The following is a 9,096-nucleotide window of genomic DNA, read 5'->3' on the forward strand; positions in this document are numbered from 1 at the left end:
TGTTTCTTCAGTGTTACTGAGTCCATAGCCTGCAACGTCCTCAATAATAGTACTGTGGATGATTTTTTTCCCCTAATGAATGGACTTCAGTAGTTCAAGAAAGGACTTCCCACTACCTTTTAACAATGGGTACTAAATGCTGGTTCTGGATCAGTGGTGCTGGAAGAGCACAGCAATTCAGGTAGCATCCGAGGACAGGCAAAATCGACGTTTCGGGCAAAAGCCCTTCATCAGGAATAAAGGCAGAGAGCCTGAAGCGTGGAGAGATAAGCTAGAGGAGGGTGGGGGTGGGGATAGAGTAGCATAGAGTACAACAGGTCAGTGGGGAAGGAGATGAAGGTGATAGGTCAGGGAGGAGAGGGTGGAGTGGATAGGTGGAAAAGGAGCTAGGCAGGTCGGACAAGTCCGGACACGTCAGGGGATCGTGTTGCTGGAGGTTAGAAACTAGGATGAGGTGGGGGAAGGGGAAATGAGGAAACTGTTGAAATCCACATTGATGCCCTGGGGTTGAAGTGTTCCGAGGCGGAAGATGAGGCATTCTTCCTGCTGGTCCAGATACTGATGCCCATGTCCCTGTGAGTAAAATGAGAGTGCACCAAGCATCCTAATGGGAAAGAAGGATTCTAGAAAGATGATGAATCAACCATGGTTAACCAAGTAAGTTAACAATGGGACCTATTAAAAAATAAAATTTACAATGTGGCTAAGACTAGTGGGAAAGGTTTAAAAACCCACAAAAGATTATCAAAAATATTTGAAAAATGGAAAAAGTACATATTGAGGATACAGTAGCTAATAGTATCAAGATGAGCAGCAAAAGCATCTTTAAACGTATGAAAAGGACAGGAGAGATGATAGTGACCATAAACCCATTTGAAACAGTTTGGGAAAATAATAATGGGGAACCAGGAAAAAGCAGAGGAGTTGAATAAATGCCAGCATTCCAAATTACTAAATGTTCAAGCATTAAAAAGAGAAGAAATAATTACAATAACCTTAAAGAAAATATACTGGAAACTAATGGGGCTAAAGACAAATAAGTCCTTTGGACCTGATGGGACACATCCCAGGATGTTAAATGAAGTAGCTACAACGATAGTGGATGCCCTGGGCGCAATCTTATAGAACATAGAAGAATACAGCGCAGTACAGGTCCTTTGGCCCTTGATGTTGCGCCGATCCAAGCCCACCTAACCTACACTAGCCCACTATCCTCCATATGCCTATCCAATGGCCGCTTAAATGCCCATAAAGAGGGAGAGTCCACCACTGCTGCTGGCAGGGCATTCCATGAACTCACGACTCGCTGAGTAAAGAACCTACCCCTAACATCTGTCCTATACCTACCACCCCTTAATTTAAAGCTATGCCCCCTCGTAATAGCTGACTCCATACGTGGAAAAAGGTTCTCACGGTCAACCCTATCTAAACCCCTAATCATCTTGTACACTTCTATCAAGTCACCCCTAAACCTTCTTTTCTTCAATGAAAACAACCCCAAGTGCCTCAGCCTTTCCTCATACGATCTTCCTACCATACCAGGCAACATCCTGGTAAACCTCCTCTGCACCCGTTCCAGTGCCTCCACATCCTTCCTATAGTATGGCAACCAAAACTGCACACAATATTCCAGATGCGGCCGCACCAGAGTCTTATACAACTGCAACATAATCTCAGGACTCCGGAACTCAATTCCTCTACCAATAAAAGCCAGTACGCCATACATTCTTGAAAAGTACCAAAGGGATGTAAAATTGCCAATGGAATACCTTTATTTAGAAAGGGAGATAGACCAACAAAAAACTCTGAACTGTCATTGGGAACATGTCACAGTCTTTTATAAAGGATTTAGTAACATAGTATTTAATACATAATGTGATCAAGCAGAGTCATGAAGGGGAAATCAGTTCCAAACAACTTATTAGATTTCCTTGAGGAGTTAACAAGTAGGATAGATAAAGGAAGCATTGGATGTAATATATTTGGATTTTCAGAAGGCAGTTGCTATAGTATATACTAAGCTACTTAATAAGATGAGTATATTAACTGACAGACTGATTAACTGACAGACAAAAAGCTGGGATGAAGGGGGGCATTTTCAGAATGCTGATTTATAACTGCTAGGATCAGTACTGAGGCCACAAGTATTTACAAAAATAGATGGGAAGGCAAGTGGTGAGGACGTGACAGAGTTTGCAGAGCGATATAGACAGGTTAAGTGTGTTGACAAACTTGTCAGATGAAATATAAAGTGGAAATGAGTTTTGAGAAGATTTGTAGCTCAGGTTGAGGTTCTGGATGTAAGTTGGCTCACTGAGCTGGAAGGTTCGTTTTCAGACATTTTGTCACCATACTAGGAAATGACATCACCAACCCAAGGAAACTCAAACATATAAACAGAAAGCAGGTGACACCACCAGTGTTTCATTTGGAGGCTCACTGAAGATGTTACCTAGTATGGTGACGAAACATCTGAAAATGTACATTCCAGCTCAGTGAGCAAACCTACATCCATAAAGTGGAAAAATGTGAGGTTATGAACTTTGGGAGGAAGAATAGAGGAGCTGGATATTATTTAAATGTGAAAAGACTGCAGAAAGCTGCAGTTTAGGGGGATTTGGGAATATTTGTGTAAAAATCCCAAAATAATTTGCATCTAAATTGGGTGGATAATAGGGAAGTCTATTGGAATTTTGGGCTTTAATTTCAGAGAATGGAGTTATAAGCAGTGAGCAAAGACATCTTGAGACTTCTCCCAGCAGTTCTTCAGAGGCAGGCGGGATAGCAAGATGATGTTAAAGAGGTGGAACTGAGCAGTAATCATCATTGACGAATGAGGTTGTAACGTTATCCACGGACCAATCATATGACAAACAAACTGACAAAGCACAGCCAGTTCAGCAGCATCTGAGGGCCAGGGGAGTCGACATTTTGAGCATGAGCTCTTCATCAGGAATGAGGGGGTGGCCCGAGCAGGGTGGTGCTGGGGGAAGTGGTAGCTGGGAATATGATAGGTAGATGAAGGTCGGGGTGACCGAGAGGAGGGTGGAGTGTATAGGTGGGAAGGAAGATGCACAGGTAGGACAGTTCAAGAGGGCAATGCTGAATTGGAAGGTTGGATCTGCGATAAGGTAAGGGGAGGGGAAATGAGGAAATGGGTGAAATCCACATTGATCCCATGTGTTTGGAGGGTCCCAAGGCAGAAGATGAGGCATTTTTCCTCCAGGTGTTGGGTGGTTCAAGTTTGGCGATGGAGGAGGCCCAGGACTTGCATGTCCTTGGCAGAGTGGGAGGGGGAATTAAAGTGTTCGATCACAGGGCAGTAGGATTGTTTAGTGCATGAGTCCCAGAGATGTTCCCTGAAACGTTCCACAAGTTGGTGTCCTGTCTCCCTGATGTAGAGGAGACCACATCAAGAGCAACTGACACAGTAGATGACTTCCACACGTGTCATCTAGTGTGTCCTCATTTCCCCTCCCCTCTCCCACTTTATCCTAGATCCGACCCTCCAACTTGACACCACCCTCTTGAACTGTCTTACCTGTCCATCTTCCTTCCCACCTATCTGCTCCACCCTCTTCTCTGATCTGTCATCATCACCCCCATTTCCATCTCCATATCACATTCCCAGGTACTTTCACTCCACCATCCATGCCCCTCCCATTTATCTCTCAGCCACCTTGGGCCACCCCCTCATTCCTGATGAAGAGCTTATGCTCAAAACGTCAACTCTCCTGCTCTTCGGATGCTTCCTGACCGGCTGTGCTTTTCCAGCACCACATTTTTTGACTCTGATCTCCAGAATCTGTAATCCTCACTTTCTCCAAACAAACTGACAACTTCAAAGGGGAATGTGGAGTTGGTGTTACTATGTCAATGATGGGAGCAACGTGCTATTAATCAAGCTTCTCCATGCTTCAAGTTGCATCATGGGTGGAAATCTTCAAATCTTTAAAATGGGTGGAAATCTTCAAAATGACCAATTCTCTCCCTTTCTAAAATAAAAGAGACTTTCACCAGATTTCTTTAACAAACTCAAATCATCCATTTATTATAAAACAAAACTCATTCTTAAAAATGTGGCCAAATTGGTTAATATTTAAACTATAATCAAAAAGAAGAACTACACCATTTTTAACAGACACCTTTGTATAATGCAAAATACAAGAAAGACTCTGCAGGGGTGGTATTTTAATTCAGGGTAAAATGAACAATGACAATAGAAAAAGGACAGAATTTGAAAAATTCTCACTGTCCACTGGATTTCTTGTTGACAAAATCAAATTACTGACAGCCATAGACCAATGGATATTTTCCAAACAAAAGTTTTGGATCTGATTGGAATCAAGCTGAATCCAAGTCTTGAGATAATGGTCATGGTGCAGCAGCTCAAGAGTTTACAGCATCGTGTGTGGTGTGGAAATGTTATCACGTTCCCAAGTCATGGAGTCATAGAAATGTACAGCACGGAAACAGACCCATTGGTCCAACTCGTCCATGCTGACCAGACATCCCAACCCAATCTAGTCCCACCCGCTAGCATCTGGCCCATATCCTCCAAACCCTTCCTATTCATATACCCATCCAGATGCCTTTTAATTGTAATTGTACAAGCCTTCACCACTTCCTCTGGCAGTTCATGCCATACACGTACCACCCTCTGTGTGAAAAGGTTGCCCCTCAGGTCTCTTTTATATCTTTCCCCTCTCACCCTAAACCTATGCCCTCTAGTTGTGGACTCCCCCACCCCAGAGAAGAGACTTTGTCTATTTATCCTATCCATGCCCCTCATGATTTTATAAACCTCTATAAGATCACCCCTCAACGTCCGATGCTCCAGGGAAAACAGCCCCAGCCTATTCAACCTCTCCCCATAGCTCAAACCCTCCAACCCTGGCAACATCCTTGTAAATCTTTTCTGAACTCTTTCAAGCTTCATGACATCTTTCCAATAGAAAGGAGACCAGAATTGCATGCAATATTCCAACAGTGGCCTAACCATATCCTGTACAGCTGCAACATGACCTCCCAACTCCTGTACTCAATACACTGACCAGTACATCTGTCTAAAGAGAGGGAGAGTCTTGTAGTGGTCCTTTACTTTGGAGATTATTTTTCCCTTTTCTTTTCACCCTATAAGTTAGTGAAACAAAAGTACAAATCCAGAAAGAGTTGCTGGGTAATGAACAGCTCAAGAGACTCCATTCTCTTCCAAAGCTGGGCACCATCAATTACAGGCAATAGCGCCCATCTTATATCTCCATAAAAGATTGGTTTGGCTGTTTTTCCAAAGACATTTGACTTTATGTAATTAGCAGGTGGATTGTAGCCCACATAAAACTGTTGACTTTGTTTCCCCTCTGTTCATAATGGCACGAACATCAAGGGGTGATGGTTCTGGAGATGGTTTTTGCTTGGTAGTTGTGTTGCATTAATGTTGCTAACTAATTGTCAGGCCAAGCATGGATATTGTCCAGGTCTTGCTGCATTTAAAAATAGATTGCTTCAGTATCTGTGGAGTCACAAATGGAGCCAAACATTGTGTAATCATTGGTAAAATCCTCACTACTGACCTTGTAATGGAGGTAAGCTGAAGACAATTGGCCCTAGGACACTAGACTGAGGAATTCTTGAAGCGATGTCCTGGAACCAGACGACTGACCTCAAACAACCACACCAGCAGAGAACTTTTCCCCCAATTCCTACTGTTTCTAGTTTTATTCAGGCTTCTCGATGCTACACTCGGTCAAATGCCTTACTGTTGGAGGGTCAGCGCTGAGGGAGTGCCGCACTGTTGGAGGGTCAACGCTGAGGGAGTGCCGCATTGTCGGAGGGTCAGCGCTGAGGGAGTGCCGCACTGTTGGAGGGTCAGCGCTGAGGGAGCGCCGCACTGTCGGAGGGTCAGCGCTGAGGGAGCGCCGCACTGTCTGAGGATCAGCGCTAAGGGTGTGCTGCATTGTCGGAGGATCAGTGCTGAGGGAGCGCCGCACTGTCGGAGGGTCTATCTTTAGATGAGATATTAAAATGGAGGCCTCATTACCCCATTACCTGGAAATGTTAAAGATGCCATGACATAGTTTTGAATTACAGCCAGGAGCTCTCCCCATGCCGTTTCCTAGCAATATTTATCTCTCAGTCAATGTCTCTTAAATAGAACTTAAAGTGGAGTCGCAGGTAGACAAAGTGGTGAAGAAGGCATTTGGTGCATTTGCCTTCATTGGTCAGTGCCTTGAGTATAGGAACTGGGATGCCATATTGCAGCTGTACAGCACATTTGTTCGGCTACTTTTAGAAAACTGTTCAATTCTAGTCTCCCTGCTATAAAAAAGATGTTAAACCTGAAATGGTTCAGAAATAATTTGCAAGGCTGTTGCCAGGTTTTGAGGATTTGAGCTAGAGGGAGAGGCTGAATAGGCTGGAGCTGTTTTCCTTGGAACTTCAGAGACTGAGGGCTGACCTCCTACAGGTTTATAAATCACGAGGGGCATGGGTAGGGTAAATAGCCAACGTTTATTTTCCCCAGGGCAGGGGAATTCCAAAGCTGGAGGTCATAGGTTTAAGGTGGGGAGGGGGGTAACTTTTTCATGCAGAGGATGGTGTGTACATAGAACAAGTTGCCAGATGAAGTGGTGGAGGTCGGTACATTTACAACGTTTTAAAGGCACCTGCATGGGTAAATGAATAGCAAGGGTTTAGAGGGATAACAGGACAAATCCAGGAAAATGGGACTAGATACGTTTAGGATATGAGTTGGACCGAAAAGGTCTCTTTCTGTGCTGTATAATGCTGTGACTTTATGAATGCAGGTCATTACTCTGCTGTTTATGAGAATTAGCGTGTGAAGATCAGTTGTCATGTTGCTGTGGCTATGCTTTATTAGCTGTAAATGTTTTGAAATCTGTGCAGTTGTACAAGGTTTAGGGTGTAGATTTGCTCACTCAGCTGTAGGTTTGATATCCAGACGTTTCATTACCTGGCTAGGTAACATCATCAGTGGCGACCTCCAAGTGAAGCGAAGCTGTTGTCTTCTGCTTTCTATTTATATCTTTCTCCTGGATGGGGTTCCTGGGGTTTGTGGTGATGTCATTTCCTGTTCATTTTCTGAGGGGGGGTTGATAGATGGTATCTAGATCTATGTGTTTGTTTATGACATTGTGGTTGGAGTGCCAGGCCTCTAGGAATTCTCTGGCATGTCTTTGCTTAGCCTGTCCCAGGATCGATGTGTTGTCCCAGTCGAAATGTTTTTTTTCATCTGTATGTAGGGCTATGAGGGAGAGAGTGTCATGTCTTTTTGTGGCTAGCTGGTGTTCGTGTATCCTGGTGGCTAACTTTCTTCCTGTTTGTCCTACATAGTGTTTGTGGCAGTCCTTGCATGGAATTTTGTCGATGACGTTGGTTTTGTCCATGGGTTGTACTGGGTTTTTGTTTGAGAGTGTTGGTGGGTTTGTGTGCTACTAGGATTCCGAGAGGTCTTAGTAGTCTGGCTGTCATTTCTGAGACTTCTTTGATATAGGGTAAGGTGGTTAGGGTTTCTGGCTGTGTTTGGTCTGCTTGTCGTGGTTTGTTCTTGAGGAATCTGCGGACTGTATTTTTTGAGTATCCGTTCTTCTTGAATACGTTGTATAGGTGGTTCTCCTCTGTTTTCCGAAGTTCGTCTGTGCTGCAGTGTGTGGTGGCTCGTTGGAATAGTGTTCTGATACAGCTTCGTTTGTGTGTTGGGATGATTGCTGGTGTAGTTGAGTATTTGGTCAGTGTTTGTCGGTTTTCTGTATACGCAGGTTTGTAGTTCTCCATTGTCCTTTCTTTCGACTGTGACGTCCAGGAATGCGAGTTTGTTGTCGGTTTCTTCCTCCTTGGTGAACTTTATGCCTGTGAGGGTGTTGTTGATGATGTTAAATGTCTCTTCTATCTTGTTTCGTTTTGTGATGACAAATGTGTCATCTACATAGCGGACCCAGATTTTTGGTTTGATGGTTGGTCAGGCTGTTTGTTCTAGTCTTTGCATTACCGCTTCTGCTATGAATCCTGATAGCAGAGATCCCATGGGTGTGCCATTGGTTTGTTTGTAGATTATGTTGTTGAAGGTGAAGTGGGTGGTGAGGTACAGGTCCACTAGCTTCATGATGTTTTCGTTGGTAATGTGATTGATGGTGTTTGGGGTGTGTGTGATGGTCTCTTCTAAAAGTGTGGTAAGTGTTTCCTTTGCCAGGTCGATGTTGATGGAGGTGAACAGTGCTGTTACGTCCATAAACCAAGAGCCCCCCTCAGACCCATAGTCTCACTACCCAGAACACCAACTTACAGACTGGCCAAAGAACTACACGCAAGACTGAAATAACTAGTAGAAGTGTCACAGCACTCCATCCACTCCACCCAGGAATTCCTAAAAATCATCAAATCACCAAAATAGATGAAGACGAAACAATGATCTCATTTGACGTAACAGCACTGTTCACCTCCATCAACATCGACCTAGCAAAGGAAACACTCGCATTCCTGGACGTCACAGTCGAAAGAAAGGACGACAGAGAACTAACAACCTGCGTATACAGAAAACCGACAAACACTGACCAAATACTTAACTACACCAGCAACCATCCCAACACACACAAACAAAGCTGTATCAGAACACTATTCCAACGAGCCACCACACACTGCAGCACAGACGAACTTCGGAAAACAGAGGAGAACCACCTATACAACGTATTCAAGAAGAACGGATACTCAAAAAATACAGTGCGCAGATTCCTCAAGAACAAACCACAACAATCAGACCAAACACAGCCAGAAACCCTAACCACCTTACCATACATCAAAGAAGTTTCAGAAATGACAGCCAGGCTACTAAGACCCCTCGGAATCCTAGTAGCACATAAACCCACCAACACTTTCAAACAAAAACTAACAAACTTAAAAGACCCAGTACAACCCATGGACAAAGCCAACGTCATCTACAAAATTCCATGCAAGGACTGCCACAAACACTATGTAGGACAAACAGGAAGAAAGTTAGCCTCCAGGATACACGATCACCAGCTCGCCACAAAAAGACACGACCCTCTCTCCCTCGTAGCCCTACACATGGATGAAAAAACA

The sequence above is a fragment of the Chiloscyllium plagiosum genome, unplaced genomic scaffold, assembly GCF_037043375.1.
Source record: "Chiloscyllium plagiosum isolate Xiang-an unplaced genomic scaffold, Cpla_swu_hap1 HiC_scaffold_17, whole genome shotgun sequence".
Classification (NCBI taxonomy): domain Eukaryota; kingdom Metazoa; phylum Chordata; class Chondrichthyes; order Orectolobiformes; family Hemiscylliidae; genus Chiloscyllium; species Chiloscyllium plagiosum.